Source organism: Urocitellus parryii (assembly GCF_045843805.1).
Source record: "Urocitellus parryii isolate mUroPar1 chromosome 13 unlocalized genomic scaffold, mUroPar1.hap1 SUPER_13_unloc_9, whole genome shotgun sequence".
Classification (NCBI taxonomy): Eukaryota; Metazoa; Chordata; class Mammalia; order Rodentia; family Sciuridae; genus Urocitellus; species Urocitellus parryii.
The window spans coordinates 15,551-31,285 of NW_027551777.1; the positions used below are offsets into that span (position 1 = coordinate 15,551).

At 57.3% G+C, this 15,735-nt stretch overlaps 2 pseudogenes; both read right to left on the reverse strand.

Annotated features, from left to right (window-relative positions):
• Positions 1 to 1,767: 1,767 nt before the first annotated feature.
• Positions 1,768 to 9,762, reverse strand: LOC144251485 (ankyrin repeat domain-containing protein 11-like; annotated as a pseudogene).
• A 70-nt stretch (positions 9,763 to 9,832) lies between these two features.
• LOC144251489 (endonuclease V-like) lies at positions 9,833 to 15,353 on the reverse strand (annotated as a pseudogene).
• Between the last annotated feature and the right edge of the window lie 382 nt (positions 15,354 to 15,735).

A 15,735-nucleotide genomic window follows, 5' to 3' on the forward strand; every position in this document is an offset into this window, starting at 1 on the left:
ATGTAATGCCCACCAAAACTGCTGGGGAAAACATGTTCTAAGTGAGACCTGGTGGTCAGTTTTCTCAGAAGCTGCTATAAACCCACCCCAAGGGGGTCCTCAACACTCAATGCACACTGGCTTGAGTGAGGGGCCTGGCATCTGGGCTGCATCTAGTCAGGATATGTTGGGCTATCCCTTGGGCTCAGCAGGAACCCATCATTGAGCATGTGGCTGAGTCTCTTTCCCTGCTGCCTTTCTGTTTGGTTCACAGCCCAGCTGCACTAGCGTAATGTAACAGGTTGCTGAGAGACCCAAGGAAATATCCACAGATGGCATGCAAGATATTGATGCACTTTTTCTTTTGGTACCAGGAATTGGACACAGAGATGTTTCATCACTGAACCACATCCCCAGACCTTTTTTTTCTATTTTATTTAGAGATAGGGTCTTGCTAAGTTGCTGAGGCTGGCTTTAACTCACAATCCTCCTGCTTCGGCCTCCTGAGCTGCTGGGATCATAGGTGTGTGCCACCATGACCAGTGAAATTGGTGTATTTAAAGCTGCTCATGGAGAAGGCCCGGGGTAACAGATTGGACAGGCAGTGGCCACCCCAGTATACCTACTGCAACTCCATCCCTTTTCATACCTTGTCCAATGGAAGCTGGCTAACAATAGGAAATTGTCATCTCCATAGCATCCAGGGAGAAGGATTTAGTGGTCAGGCCACAGTAGTGACATTATTAGAGTCCTTTATCTGCTTTGATTCTTTCATGACCAGTATCCAAAGAAGAAGCTGTCCTAGTTTGTGTGCAAAAAAGCAGCTCCTACTGATAATGCTGGTCTGCTCTATATACAGGTGTGAGAGTCAGTGTTCCTTAGGATGCCATTTACCTGGACATTCTGGTCTGGGCTTAATGTGTCTTGGGAATAGACTGGGGCACATAAGGGACATGGTTTGTCGCTGTCCTCCATTTCTTTATTTTTTAAAATTAATTTATTTATTTCTTTACACATAACTGAAAGTGATGTTATAGTACATAAGTTATTTACAACTGTGCAGTAATGTGTTGCAAAATAAATTATCTAGAAGGCAGCAAAAGTACATTGTGAATGTATATAAAACTGTACAGCGTTCGTTCTTGGATACTCTCTATAGGATTATTGGCTCTCTCTATAGGATTAGTGTTTCAAGTTACGTTCTCAGAAAGAGAAACAAAATGCCCAAGATTAAAGGAAAAAAATATACAAACCACGTGGATTTGACTCCATTAAAAACACTATTGGAAAGTCCTGGCTGAGTCCCTCTGTGGCCAGCAGGTGGCCCTCGCCTGGCACCAGCGACCTCAGTGACCCAGCCTGTCCTGAGGACCATGGCGGGCGGACACTCCTGCCCCAGACCAGAGGTCACTGTTGTGCGAGGTGGACGCCTCAGTCGTTTCCTTTAGTTGATCAGAGGGGAGCAGGGACTTCAAAAGCGCACTCTCCTGCTCCTTGGGTGCCTTCGGCTGGCTGGGAGGGACCCAGGTGCCCCTCTGGATGGGCCATGGTCTCCTCCTCCTGCTGGTCCAAGGAGGCACTGCAGCGTGGGGGCCTGTTCTCCCTGCCACCACTGGTAAAGACTCTGGTCTCCTGGCCTCCGGGCTGGTCTGGCAGGCGAGGCGTGTGACCAGGTGCAGTCTCTGGGCTTCTCCCACCTGGCTGGCTAGGTGCCCTCCTGCACTGCGGGCACTTCAGCAGCACTGGTGACTACGGCCCTTGCCGGTGTCCTGCGACTTTCCCCCGGTGTCACGCTGGCAGCAGCACAAAGTCATCATTGACATCAACCATGGGCACGTAGAAAGAGGGCACCTCCTTCACACACAGCGACTTGTGCCCTGCGGGGTCCAGCTCCTGTGCCTTCAGCTGCCACTCCACCCTCTGCAAGGCATTGAGGGCTGCAGCCTGGTGCTGCTGCCGCATCAGGAGGCAGGTCTTCATAGGGTCCTACTTGTCATCCAAGTCCTGTAGCCAGGAGATGAATTGGCGGGCATTGAAGCGATCTCGTAAGGACTTGTTCTCCTCGCCCTGGCTCTCCAGAGGCATGTTGTAGACCTCAGAGTCCAGCAGCATCATGCAGGCACTGAAAGGCACTGCCTGGTTGGCGATGGTCCTGGCCACCCGGCAATGCACCCGCAGGATCTCCTGCTCACATGACACGATCAGCTTCTCCTGCTCGATGCTGTGCTGTAGACGCAGCTTTCCCCGCACCATCTCCTGCTGCTTGAACAGCTCCTTCAGGGGCTCCACCAGGGAAGGGGGGAATGCAATCACAGGAATGTGCAGCTTGCTGAGCGGCTTGCCGTCCAGGATGTAGGACCCGGTGTAGGTGACGTACTCGGCGTAGCACTGGGGTGCCTGGGGCCTGATGTAGCAGAGGATCTTGCATTTCTCCTCAATCTTCTTTCGGATCTGGAGGTACTCCAAGTAGGGATTGGACCTGTTGCTGTGGTAGGGCTCAATATCGTCCAGCTTGATGGCATCCACAATGGTGGCCAGCGTCTGCTGGATGACCTCCCGCATCTGCTGCGTGCTTGTGTTCACCTGCTGCTGCAGCGGCTGGCTGGAGCTGGAGCGCTGGAAGCGGAGCTTGTGGGGGTGCTGGGCCTGGGCATCCTCCTCCTCAGAGGCACAGCCTTTGGCCCTGGCAGCTGGGGTGGGCGTGGGGGCGGGCTCCTTATCCATAGGAGGTGTGCTCTGCTGGCTCTGGCTGGCCAGCATCTGAGTGCAGTTCCTGGTCATGCACTGATGGACCTCCTCCACCTTGGGGGCTTTTGGGGTTGGGCTCTGGATCCGTAGCTTCTGGCTGGAGGCTGCCTGGGGGCCCCTCCACAGGGATGGCAGCAAGGGTGACCTCAGCACTGTCAGGCGTCTGTGCCTTGCCATTGGTGGCAGGATCGTCGGGTACATGATGGGGAGGTGGAGGGGTCCTCAGTCTTGGTCTCCTCAGCTCCGACCCCCAGGGGACACTGTTCGGGAGGGCCAGGGGCCAGTGCTGAGCCAGAGTCCAAGTTCTCGGGGGTCCTCTCACCTGCCACAGTCTCTGCCTCCACCGCAGCTTCGAGAACCACATCCAGCTTTGGCTCCTCTGAGGGCTCAGACTCGGTGGGATGTTGGGGAGAGGCCTGGTCAGGAGGCAGTATGGGCTGCCCCTCAGCCCAAGGGGTGCTCTCCTCTGGTGGGATGGGACTCCCTTCCACGGGCTCAGTCTGGACATCTTAGGAGTCTTTGGGCTGGAGGGGGAGATCGGGCAGCGAGAAGGGCCGCAGGTCCAGGTCATCCTCAGGGCTGGTGAAGGCGTCATGCCAGGGCACTGGCTCGCCCTGGCTGAGGGCAGACAGGCTGTGGCCACCGTCCAGGAAGCTGCTTTCCAGGGTCCCCAGAGCCTCCACTTGGGTCACCATGGTGACACACGTGGGCTCAGGGGCCACGTCAAGGGGTGCCTCAGGAAGTGACTTGCAGCCACTGAAGAAAGACTCCTGTCTGGCAGGGGTGGCATATGCAGTGGCCCCTTCTGTGGTGGAGACGGCCACAGAGATGGCTCCCGCCCCATTGTCTTTGACCTCCTCCAGGCCCGGTTCGGTGGCTGGCAAGGGGTAGGAGCTGGGGGATACAGAGTATCGGGGCTCTGAGGTGCTGAAGGGTCCTGGAACAGTGATATGCAGGGTCTCTGCAGGACAGAAGTGTTTGGGGGACTCTGGGAACCTCTTTGGAGACTTCAGCAGAAGGTCGGAGCCCACAGGCCAGCTGACGGGGTTTTCAGAGGCACTGGCCACCAAGGTGGAGGAAAGGGCCTGCTCCGCGCGGCAGGATGGGCCCACTCCACCAGCTCCTCGGTGATGACAGTGTTGAAGGGGCCCTCGTCCAAGGGCTCCAGGTAGCTGGGCTCCGGAGGGATGATGGCTGCTGTGGCCTGCTGGTCTTCTGTGGCATCCAGAGGAAGGCCCAGGTCTGGGGGCAGGGCCCCCTCGATGGCTGGGGCCAAGAGGTCACCCCTAGTGGCAGGGGAAGGCTTGGCTGGTAGGCCAGGGAACACGGCCTCTGGGGAAGGTGCTGACCGTGGCAGCTTTGGGTGAGGGGAGGCCATAGTCAGGGGAGTAGTAGCCAGGGGAAAGGCAGGCAAACTTCTCTGCTGGAACAGGTGGCAGGGCAGCCTTGTCCTCCATCAAGTGCTGGCTGGGAGAGTCGAAGCTGGAGGCGTCAGGAACACTCTGCTGTCTGAACAGCTTGTCCCCCACACTGAACTCCTCCTCAGGGGTTCTCCTGATGTCCATGGAGATGAAGCGGTACAGGTTTGTGGGGATGGTCCTCGTGGGCATCTGGCCTGGGTGCTCTGAAGCCCCGCTTGAGGCCACAGAAAACCTGTCATAGAGCGGGGGAGCAGGCGCTGGTGGTGGGCAGCGGGTGCTGGGTGTCGGTACAGTCGAACACCAGGTCGGGGTAGTCATCGGCACTGCAGGACGGGGTCCGGGGCATGTGCAGCTCCTCCTAGCTGGGACCCGACACCAGTGAGGTTGGAGTGGGCACCCCGGCGGGCTGGCTCTGCTCGGTCCTGGGCGAGGCAGGCAGGGCCTCCTTCAGGGGCGGCCCTGCTGACCAGTCTTTGGCCTCGGCACCCAGTCCTGGCAGGGGCTTGCTTTCAGGAACAGGTGGTGTCGCACCTGACTCCTTGGCCTTCTTCTCTTTGAAGGGCCGGTCCAGCCCCAGGGGCTTCTTGGGCGCGGCATCCAGGCCCTTCTTGTGGGTGTCATCCATGGGCTTTGCCTTTTCCCAGAGCCTGGGGTCCCCAGACCTGTGCCGCAGCTTCTCCATCTGCCGCTTGCGCTCCTTGTGCCGCTCCTCAATCTCCAGATCCTTTTGCGACAGCATCTGCACAAAGCTGGTCATCATCAGGTCGCCGTCCCCCAGTAGCTTCTCCCGGGGCCTGGCGTCCTTCTTGCTTGGGTCTCTGGGTGGCGGGAGCTTGTCCATGCCGTTGCTGATCTTGGTGGGGTTGCCCCTCTCCTTCTCTGTGCCCTCTCGGGGCTTTTCCTTGGGCTTGGCCTCACCCAGCTTCAGGGCCTTCTCCCTGCCCTTCTCCTTGTCCCGGACGGTGGGCCATGGCTCCTCCTTGTGGTGCCTGTCCCTGTGCTTGTCCTTCTCCTCCCGCCACCACTCCCTGTGCTTCTCCCTCCTCCTCTTCTCCTTCAGGGAGCCAAGGGCACTGGACCCGAAAGGCTTCAGCTCCTTCTCCACTTTCTTGGGAGGCTCCCTCTCGGGCTCCCTCCTCTCTCTCTTCTCAGAAAACCCGTTGGTGGCCTTGTCCAGCTCCTCCTCGCTGTCCACTTTCACAGCGTAGGTGATGCCATAGGCCTCAATGTCCAGGAAGTCCTTCTCATACTGGCCGGGCTCCCTCCTGCCCCCGTCCTTGTAGTCCTTGGCCTTGTCCTTCCTCTTGGCTTTCTCCTTCTTGGCCCGCTCGAGTTTGTGGCTCTTCTTGGAGGAGGAGGAGGAGTGCCGGTGCCGCTCCTTCTCCCTCAGCCTCTCCACCAGGCAGGGGCCCTCCTGGGCCTTGTCCTCCAGCGGCTCTGAGAAGGACACCTCTAGGAGGGCGCTCAGGCAGGGCTCGGGGCCGCAGTCTGCAAAGCTGTTGGAGGAGCCCTCTCTGGCCTTGTCATGCGCCTCCTCCCTGCTCTCCTGCAGCGCCTCCTCCTCTAGCCACTCCAGTAGGCTGCGCTCCGCCTCTGAGCCCCGCGAGGCCCTCCGCTTTCGGTCAGGCTTCTCCTTGTGCTTGCCCTTGGCCCTGTCCTCCCCGGGATGCTTCCTCTCCTCCTTGTCTGGTGGCCTCTGCCTGCTTTGCCTCTCCTGGGTGGCGTCGGCCAGGACTCGGTCCTTGTGGTCCTTGTCCCTCTTCTCTCTGTGCTTCTCCAAGGCCTTCTCATTCTTGTCTCTGCCTGCTTCAGGGGCACCCTGTCCTTCCTCTTCTCTTTGGGCTCCTTGTCCCAGGGCTTCTAGTGGGGCCTGTCGGAGGGGCACTTCCTGTGCCTGTCTGCAACGGGCAGCTCCCTCCTGTCCTCCCTCTCCTGGAGGGCGTCCAACCTGGGGGTCTGGCAGGCCTCCCCTGCACGTAGCCCGCTGGCCAGGTACTCCTCTTTCTCGTCCTTGCTTTTGTCCGTGAAGATGTCTGCGATGTACCAGCTCTTCTCTTTCCCTTTCTTTTCCTCTCTCTTTTCAGAAGAGTCCTCAGAGGTGGCTGCAGGGAAGGACTTGTCCTTCCTCTCCCGGGCCTGGTTGAGGCCGGCCCTCCTGTCTCAGTCTCTGCCATGTGTGTCCTTGTCCTTGCACTTCTCCTTGCCATCCTTCCTCTCCTTGAGGCATCTGTCAAAGTCTCTGTCCTTTGGACACTTCTCGCCTCGATCCCTGTTGCTGGACTTGTCCTTGTGCCTCTCTGAGTGAGCCTTCTCCTTCTTCTCCTTCTCCCGAGCTGCGTGGTGCCACTCTCAGGACTCCAGGCTCTTGGCGAGGTCACAGTCGGGCTTGTCCTTGAAGGCGCCCTTGCAGCCACACTCCTTCAGCTCCTCCCTGTGCGGCTCCTCTGGCCGCAGGCGGACATCCTTCCGCTCCCTGGAGCCCTCCAGGGCGTCTCTCTGGTCCCGTGGGTCCAGTGTGCCTTTGGAGGACTCTTTCCTCTTCTTGTCCTTGTTGGGGAGGTAGCTGGGAAGGCCCCGGTGCTTCTTCACCTGGTCCCTCCTCTTCTCCGAGCTCTTGTCCAAGTAGTCCCGGTCCTTCTTTCGGAAGAAAGAGTCTCTGAGATCTCGTTTTTCCCGGGCCTTGTCCCGCTTCTTCTCCTTACTGTCCTCTTTCACCATTTCCAAGATAAGTTTGGCCACAGAGTCACTCTTGATGTCCCTGTAATCTGTCACTGGGGAGTCCCAGCTGTCCTCCCCTTTGAAGTCAAAGGAGGAGTCGGAGAGGTCTGAAAATCACCTGTCCTGCTGGTCGTCGGACAGGCTGAGCTTGGTGTCCTCGCTCTCCAGGAAGTGGCCCCTGTGGCAGCAGTCGTAGAAGGCTGCGTCCTCCCTGTAGGCCTTCTCCCTCCGGAGCCTCTCCTTGTCCTCCTTCAGGGCCTTCTCCTTGGCCTCGCCCTTCTTCTCCGGCTTGGGGGGGCCAGTCCTGGGCCTTCTTCTTCCTCTCCTCCTTGTATGGCTGCAGCCTCTCTTCCTTGGGGGACTTCTCCTTGCCCAGCCTCTCCCACTCAGCCCTGCCAGCCCGGTCCTTTTCCTCCTGGAAGGCCCTGCCGCCGTCCCTGCCCACGTTCTTGATCCTCTTCAGTGGCTTCTCGTTTCTGAAGAGCCACTCCTTGTCCTCGGGCTTCGTCCTGCCCAGCCTCTCCTCCCTCTTGAGGTGGTCTCGGTCATGCTTCAACACCCGCAGCCTGCCCTCCGGGGAGATGTCGCTGTCCAGGAGGGCGACCTTGTCGGCCTTGGGCCTGGGGTCCTCGTACTTGTAGGTGAAGCTTTTCAGCTTCAGCTCCTGGCCAGGGCACTGCCCCTTCTCCTTGTTTTTGTGTCTGTTTCGGCTTGTGTTTCTTGACGACTTTTCCCTCCTTGTCTAGCTTGGGCACGGCGCCGTCCACGCTGGGGTGGAAGCTGCCCCTCTTCTAGGGAGCCATGCTCTGCAGACTGCCCCTCTTTCGGTGCTCCTGCTTCCTTCTTGCAGGCTTTAGGGACTCCACGCTGGAGCCCTCAGAGGAGCAGTCCGACTCGCTTGTCAGGCCGGTGCCTGATGAGTCCAACAGCGAACTGACCTGCGACCAGGCAGGGGAGGACACGGCCTTCCAGTTGTCTGCGCGCCAGTGCTTGCTGTGCTGGTCGGCGTGGCTGGTGCCATGGGATGAGGTGGAGGAGGCTGACAGCGAGCTGAAGAGCAATGGGTCCTTCAGCACCAGGGGGGAGCCCCTGCGGCAGCCTGTGTTCCCCACCGAGTCCCCGTCCTCCTGGCTCTCGGAGGATGTGCGCTTGGACCCGGAGGAGCACAGCTTGTCACTCCTCTTCCCAGGCCGCATCTCCTTGCCCTGGGCCTCCTTCTTCCACTTCTTCTTCACTTTGCTCTTCTCCTTCTGCTGCCTGGGCGCAGGGGGCTCTCGGGCCTTCGAGCCGGGCAGGACTGTGTGCGCTGAGAGCCTCAGCTTCTCCCCCGCGCCCACAGCCAGACCGTCGTCCTCCTCGTCTGAGGTGTCAGACAGGATGCGATGGGCGGCTTTCTTTGGCGCGGTGGTGCTGTTATTGGCATAGCTCTTGACCTCCATCTTGGGGATTGACACGAAGCTGCTGGCCTTGAGTTCTTTCCTATAGTCTTTCTTCAGCAGATGCTTGTCGTCCACGGGAGGGACCCTGTCCTGCTCATCGTCCTCATCAAACTCATACTCTTCCTTGACAGGCGTCACAGTCTTCTGAGGCTCTGGGTTCTTGGCCTTGAGCTTCAGGCTCTTCTCAAACTCAGTCTATGTTGTTGCCATCAACTGAGCTGGAAGGTGCAAAGGATGGGGCGCCCTCCTCCTCAGAGCTCTCCAGGAGGGCAGGGCTGGCCAGCCCCTGCTTCTGGAGAAGCACATCATTTGATCTATCCCATCTGAGGCCAGCCACAGCAGAGGGAACCAAGAAGTCTGCTCAGAGTGGGGCTGGCCTCCCGGCAGAGACCGCAGCTTCTCGGCAGCCAGGCCCCAGGTGTGGCTCCTGCAGTCTGGAGTTCCTGAAGGCGCCAGGCCCCCAGGAGGCTGGGAGACCCTGTGTGGCCATCCGTGGAGCTTTCCTCGCTGGAGGCCTACATGCCTTGGCCCAGCAGCAGATTCACCATAGTTGGGGAGTTGGCAACTTTCAGCGGGGTCTCCCCTTTCCTGTTGCTCTGCTGAGGGTTTCCTCCATACCGCAGCAACAACTTTACCACCTTATAGTGCCCGTTGTTGGCAGCGTCGTGCAGTGGTGTGTCGTCATCCAGGCCCTTGGTGTTCACCTCTGCACCTGCGGCCAGCAGCTGCTTGGCGATGTCATAGTAGCCACGGTTGCAGGCCTCGTGCAGCGCTGTCCAGCCTGCGAAGTCCTAGACATTGACATCAGTGCCCTCGCTGATGAGCTCCTTGATGCTCCGAGCATCCCCCTGATGGCAGCACGCACGGTGCAGGCGGGTCTTGCCCCGATCCTTCCTCTTGTTGACTTTGTCTTTGGTTTTTGAGGCAGAGCTGGGCGTTCCCTTCTGACACACTGCAGACTGGGAGGGGTGCTTTGGTGTGGTGTCTACTGGGCTGTTGGCAGACTCCTCAGCTGTCATCTGCATGAGGAGAGCCACCTGCTGGAGCTCAGAGAGTGGGTAGCCAGCTCGGATCCCAGACAGCCCCATGCCAAACAGCAGCCCGGACTTTCGGGCAACAGGCTCCTTCTTGATCCTCTTCCGCTCAGGACCCTGTTTCTCTGTGTCCGAGTCCTTCTGTTCTCCATTGGCCCCCACAGTGAAGGGCAGCTTCCGCTTGGTGGCTCGCTCTCTCACCTCCTTTCCTCCATCACTGCGGTCCAGCTTTGGGGTCTTGGTCAGAGAAACTTTATCTTTATCCTTTTTCCCAGTTTGTCTCTCCACCATGTCGCTGCTGGGAGAAAAGTCTTCCTGCTGTGGAGTTCTAGAGCGTGCGCCCCTGGGCATCGTTCTGCTCCGGCGCCTTGTCTCCTCTAGGCCGCCACCGCGTCATCGTCACCAGTCGATTCCATGGTGGAGAATCAGCGTTGCTGAAGACTGCAATCAACTCCAGCAGGGCTGTGTACTCCGGCTCCGACGGCGGCGCGGCTCAGCGGTGGCTCGGCGGCGGGGCGTGGCCGCGGCCCATGCAGCCCACGGCCGCGATTCTTGGGCCGCGCAGCCCGGGCGGGAAGGTGGCGGCGGCGCGGGATCCGGCTGCTGAGATTGCGCGGCGGTGGGAAACGAGCGCGCCCTCGGTGCGCCCAGGCTCGCGCGCGGGCTCTACTGCGGGGACGTTTGGCCGCGGACTCGGCGGCGGCGCCTCCCCGGCTGGGGCCCTGGGTCCATCGCGCTCGGTATCTGGCGGCCTCTGGCTCCAGGACCCAGTGGCAGCTGCCTCCTCCCTTTCTTTAAAGATGACACACCTCCCTCCTTTTCTCCATTGCTGGCTACCTTCTTCCATCTTGATCTGGAACTAGGGAAATGGGGCCCAGAGGATCTGGCAGCCACCTACCCTCTGCCAACTCCACTCTGGGAGCCTAGAGTCTGGGAGGCAAACTGGTATATGAAGGACTGGGAATGAGGCAGGTCACAGCTGGGCCAACCATTGTGTCCTTCCTCTAAATTGACACTTCATGCCCACACCAAGAGAGGAAGTGGCCAGCTAGGACAGGGAACAAGTTGCCTTCCCACAGTGGAGATGGGGCTTGAGGCTGTTCCTCTGGGTGAGGGTGGCAGGAGTGTCCCTGGCTCTCTGGCAGTGGGCATGGGGCCTCACCTGCTTTCCTGTTTGTTATCCTCTGAACCCCTGGCAGCCCATGCCTTGGCCTCATTCCAAGCTGAGGATAGACTTATGATTGCTGAAGCATAGCCACACCAGCATGGACTCCCTCTGTGGCTCACTGTGGCTAGTGGGGCACCAGTTAAAAATGAACCCTCAAAGAAAAGACAGAGCAAGTGAAGGCAGGTTTATATTCAAAGGAGTAGACTGAGCAGGAGAGCTATGATGTTTGCACAGCTTTGGGTCCATTGGGCACATGAACCTGAATCATCTTCACATGTTCTAGGAGGGAAATTGCAGACACTTTCTGGTCTGGAACTGGCCCTGGGAAGGTGTGTCCTATTGGGGCACTGTGGCCACATCCACCAGACAGTGCTGCATAGGATAGGCTGCCACTGGCCATACTAGGTGTTCCAATGGGCATGTCCAGGATCCTCCTCCATGTTCTCATGGGCCTCCGCTTGTGGTTGGGTGGGTGAGGTCCTCATAGCTGCTGTCCTGAGGCTGGAGTGGGATGTCAGCAATCCAAGTGCTCACAGCACTCAGTTCTCTCCATCTGCCTGTCCCTGCTTCTCCTGGGAGCCTCCAAGCCTGTCCGGGGCCTCTGCTGGGGTCCTTAGGAGTCTACAGGCTCTCCCAGGCCTCTTTTGGTTCATACCATAGGACTCTGTGCCTTCTGGTTCCTGGTAATGACATGGAGAAAGGGATACCATCAAATGCCAGAGCCAGCCTAGAAGACACTGTGTGGTCCTTGGATGGCCTGAGGATGTGCCTGGCCAGAGCTTGACAGGGCTGCCCTGCACTTATATTGGCCAGCTTCATCTGTGAAGCTGGGCAGTCCCAGTGGCCCATCTTTCAATTCTTAAAGCAGCTTAATGAGGCCTAGGAACAGTCACCAGAAAATGAGAATAGAGAGGAAATGAGTAGAGGGTGCACAGCCCTTGAATGACTTGTGCTGTCCAGGCCTGGGTACCACACCAGCATGGATCCCCACTGTGACCCACTATGGCTGGCTAAGAACAAGTTAAAAATGAACCCTGAAAGAAAAGACAGAGTCAGGTTTGTATTCAAAGGAGTGGACTGAGCAGGAGAGCTGTGGTGTTCACACAGCTTCCTTCAGGAGTAAGAAGTGCTGGAAATAGGGCCTGGAACCCAGGCTGCCACTGCAGCCTGCACTGTTGCTTATTAACACCCTGGGCCTCACCTTCCTCAACGATAAGATCCAATACCTCCCTCCTGGTGAGGCTGTCATCAGGTTTTGCTAGCCCATCTACAGTCCTCACAACAGGACTGTGTTGTGACACCTGGGACCAGAACTACTGTGCTGCCTCACAGATGAGGAAAAGAGGGCCAGGATGCATGTGATATAGCTAGTTGTGAAGAGCTACCAGAGGCCATATCATTTCTGTGGAACCCAGGCCAGGGTCCCTCGAAGATAAAGTGGACCAAGAGAAGAAGCTGGAATAACCCTGCTGGGATACAAGCCTTGGGTCAGTTATTTCCAGAGAGTTCCTACCAATCCAGGAGTCTATCTAGCTCTCCTCCCCTTTCAGAGGCCTCTCCTGTATTTCTGGCCAATTCAGAGCCACAACACTGCAGCAGAAAGAGGCTGGCCACTGAAAGCAGCCACCTGTGAGTGGCCTGAACTTCTCTGGTGCTCACCTCTCCTGCCTTGGTGCAGATGGCCTGAAGTGACAGAGTTCTGCAAAAGTGTTCTCAAGAGCAGATGTCAGCCTGAAGGAGTCAGAGCTCAGTAAGATGTGATGGGCGATTCTGAGCCAGACTCTGGACACACCCTTCCTGCCCAACAGTCTGGGAAGCCCTCACACCTCAGGCCCAGCTTTCCAGATATTAGGAACAGCAGCCACTGGTGTGTGGGTGACAAAGATGCCAAGAACCTCAATGTTGCTCTGAAACAGAGGAAGAGGGTCCTAGGGTCCTCCCCACATGAGCAGCTCTGCCCGGCTTTTCTGAAGACTTCACTCACTGTGGCTGGTGGGGCACCAGTTAAAAATGAACCCTCAAACCACTGCTCTGTGACCCCAATTGAGCTGACAAATGGTGATAAGTATAGGAGCATGTGCTGGACCCCACCTGTTGCAAGGGCTCTGGGATCTGGAACCTGCAGCAGCATCAGGTTAGGTGCATGGCTGTCTCCATGCTCATCTTGTGGCCCACAGAGATGTAAAAAGGCTTGGTGCTATGGCTGTGACTCTTCAGGGCCTATAGCAAGAAAGGTAGGTCAGAGAGGTATGGGACACATGCCCTTGGGTCCAGGCAAGCCACAGGGGCTAAAGGCTCTGATGAGGTCCTGGGTGGCAGCAGGGAACTCTTGGACTCCTGGCCCTTAGGCTCCTTCCCAGTGCCTGTCCCCAGGCACAGTGGGCAAATGCTGACAGCAGAGGGTCTGAGGTGCATGTGTGTGAGTGCATGCACTTCCACTGACCTGGCAGAGTAGGTGAAAGTCCAGGAGAGTCACCATTCCCAAGACAGTACCAGAGTCTTCTGAGAGAAGGAATGTATCTCCTCCAGTCCACAGAAGCTGAATCTAGAAAATGGGGAGAAAACTTTCAGAAAACATTTTTTCTTGCTGAAGGGCTGATGTAAGCCTCTTCCTCTTAAAAACCCAGTCACTATCCAGGAAATAAAAGGGCTCTATCTTGGATGGATGCTGAATCTAAGCAAAGCCATCTGCTAAGATAGCCCTGAGTGTGCCTAAGGCCCCCATCTGACCTCACAACAGGGGCTTTGAGATGGGCAGCAGCTCACCAGGGAACACAGCACTGGTAAATACAGGAGTGGACTAGGACCACTGGGCAATAGGCTGTGGCCAGGAATGAGCTTCTACCTTCCTTCTGCTTCCTCTCCTACTAGGAAACTGGGCATGTGTGGGTCACCTCCATACTTTCCTTTGGAGGGTAGATGGTGGGGCCAGAGTGGGTCACATTGGCCTGGGTAGAGTCTGGACCTCCACACCCTCCACTGATGTTTATAGAGTGAGTGCACCACATAGGTGCCTGAGCTGGAGGAAAGGACAGATGGGGTCTCTGCTCTTGGAATTTGCTGCCCAATGGAAGAGCCAGAGTGTTAATGTCACCTCCCCAATTCAGACTGCAGGGCCAGAGGAGGGAGATGCAGGGGTGAGAAAGGGTGTGGATGCAGTCACAGGCAGGAGCAGCAATCCAAAGCACAGGCAGCCCCATGAGCAGGGTCTGGAGGCTGAGGTATGTGAGCACTCCAGGGGGACAGGCAGCTGGGATGGCATGGGGGTGACTGGAGAACATAACCTACAGTAACCTACAGAGGTGGAGATGGAAGAGATAATCACAACAGGGGGAGGAGTCCAGGAGCCCCAGGGGTTGAAAGTTATAGGCTTGGATGTACCACCCAGGGCCTCATGGAGGGAGGCACCCAGAGAATACCAGGTGTGCTTTACTCCAGGCCAGGATCCAGGGACACAGGGGTATGCAGGAGGTAGCTGACCCATCCTTCCCATCCCCAGGGCCATTCCAGGCACATGCTGGCTGAACCCAGGCTGTCCAGGCCTCTTTACCTTCCTCTTGTGCCGGTATTTTTCTCCAACCCATCTACCTGCAGGAGTTTCTTGGCCACTTCAATGCAGAGCAGTTCTGTGAGAACGCTGAAGTAATAGGCCACCTCAAAGGTTGGCAGTGGGCAGAGGAGGGTGAACTGGGGCAGTGAGGTTGGCCAGCAGTAAGCTATGCTGCCTGCAGATGGGCACAGGTTGAGGGATGAACAGAATCTCATCATGTGCAGAGGAGCAGAGCACTCAGAGACCAGACTCCAAGACCCTCTCTGCCCTGACTTCATTGGTGAGGATGGTGCAGAGGAAGCCTTCTGCCTTTACAGGTCCAGTAGCCCAATTAGCAGGCTCACAACTCTTCACCCTGTTCTTCCTTTCATTTTATGGCAATTTCCTTCTTCCTCTCCCCTTTGCTGCTGCCCTCAGTCCTATGCATTTGTTTCCATGGCCTGGGTGCCCATGCCCAAGAGCAGCCTGCTGGTCCCAGGACTAGCATCCAGGTCAACATGAGTTTACCCTGTGGCTTTGGGGCCATGGGGTCCAAGGGTAGTGGCCAGGATGACCATCAACCTCAGAACCTTCCTGGGAAAAGGTCCTGGCATCCACAGGAAATGGCACTCCTGTTTAATTATGGACAGAGGCCTGACTGTCCAGCTCAGGGATGTTGGTGAGGGTGGGGCCCTGAGCTCAAGCCCTGTGACTCTTCACAGTGGCCAGGTTGGCCCTGGACCATGTAGGTTGGCAGTGTAGGGCTGCTGTGGAGAAGAGAGGGTAAGCAGTAAAGGTGGCATAAAAGGGGGGCTCTTCTCTGGGTGGGGGATCTGTCCTGTGTCTCAAGGCCTTATGGTGAAAATGAGTCCAGAAAGGAGCCATCAAAGCCCTGCTGGCAGCAGGTGCTCTTTCCATGGGGTTGGAAGTGCCCTCTCTGGTCCTTCTCAGCACCCACCCTGACCTCTTTTGGGAATAAGATTACCTTGATTGTAGAGCACCAAATTTCCATCCATAAGGAGGACCTACAGAGCCACAGGGGAGTCAGTCAGCGAAGCTGATCTTCATTCCTCAGTATGGGCTGTCCTTGGGGCAGCAGGAAGAGGAACTGCCACAGGGGTTCAGCTTTTTAGAAAATTCTCTTCTTTTCTGGTTATGGGTGTTGGTGACTCACAGGGGCTTTCCCCTTTGACTATGCAGAAGCAGAGGGGCCACTTTTCTTCCCTGAGATGAGGCACTTGCCTGGGGCATGAGGCCTGGCTCCTTCTCTAGCCATTACACCAAATACACCAGGAAGGGCAACTCTTGAAAGGCCATGAGGCTACCCATTTAGCTCTCTTCATATACCACCTGCCACCAGTCATGCAGGCCAGCACGTGCCTGAGGCCATCTGCTTCCTGCCTCCATTTTCTCTGCCCTGTTGCTCACTGCCAACAACCAACCTCCCATCTCTGCCCCACCCATGGCTTCCTTCTCTGCCTCACCCATGGGTGGGTCATGCAAGGCAAAAGATTTGAAGGAAGTGACAAGATAACCTTCCCCAAAAATGGTGTTGGGGATTGAGTATGATTTCAGTTCAAAGGTGCCCACCTGGGACCTGGTGTGTGTGAGGATCCCCAACCCCTTTTCTTAGGAGCTCTTCTAAAGGTGGTGGTTTGCCTCACCCCTGCTTGCCCCTTCCCTCCTGGCCTTCTTGTAA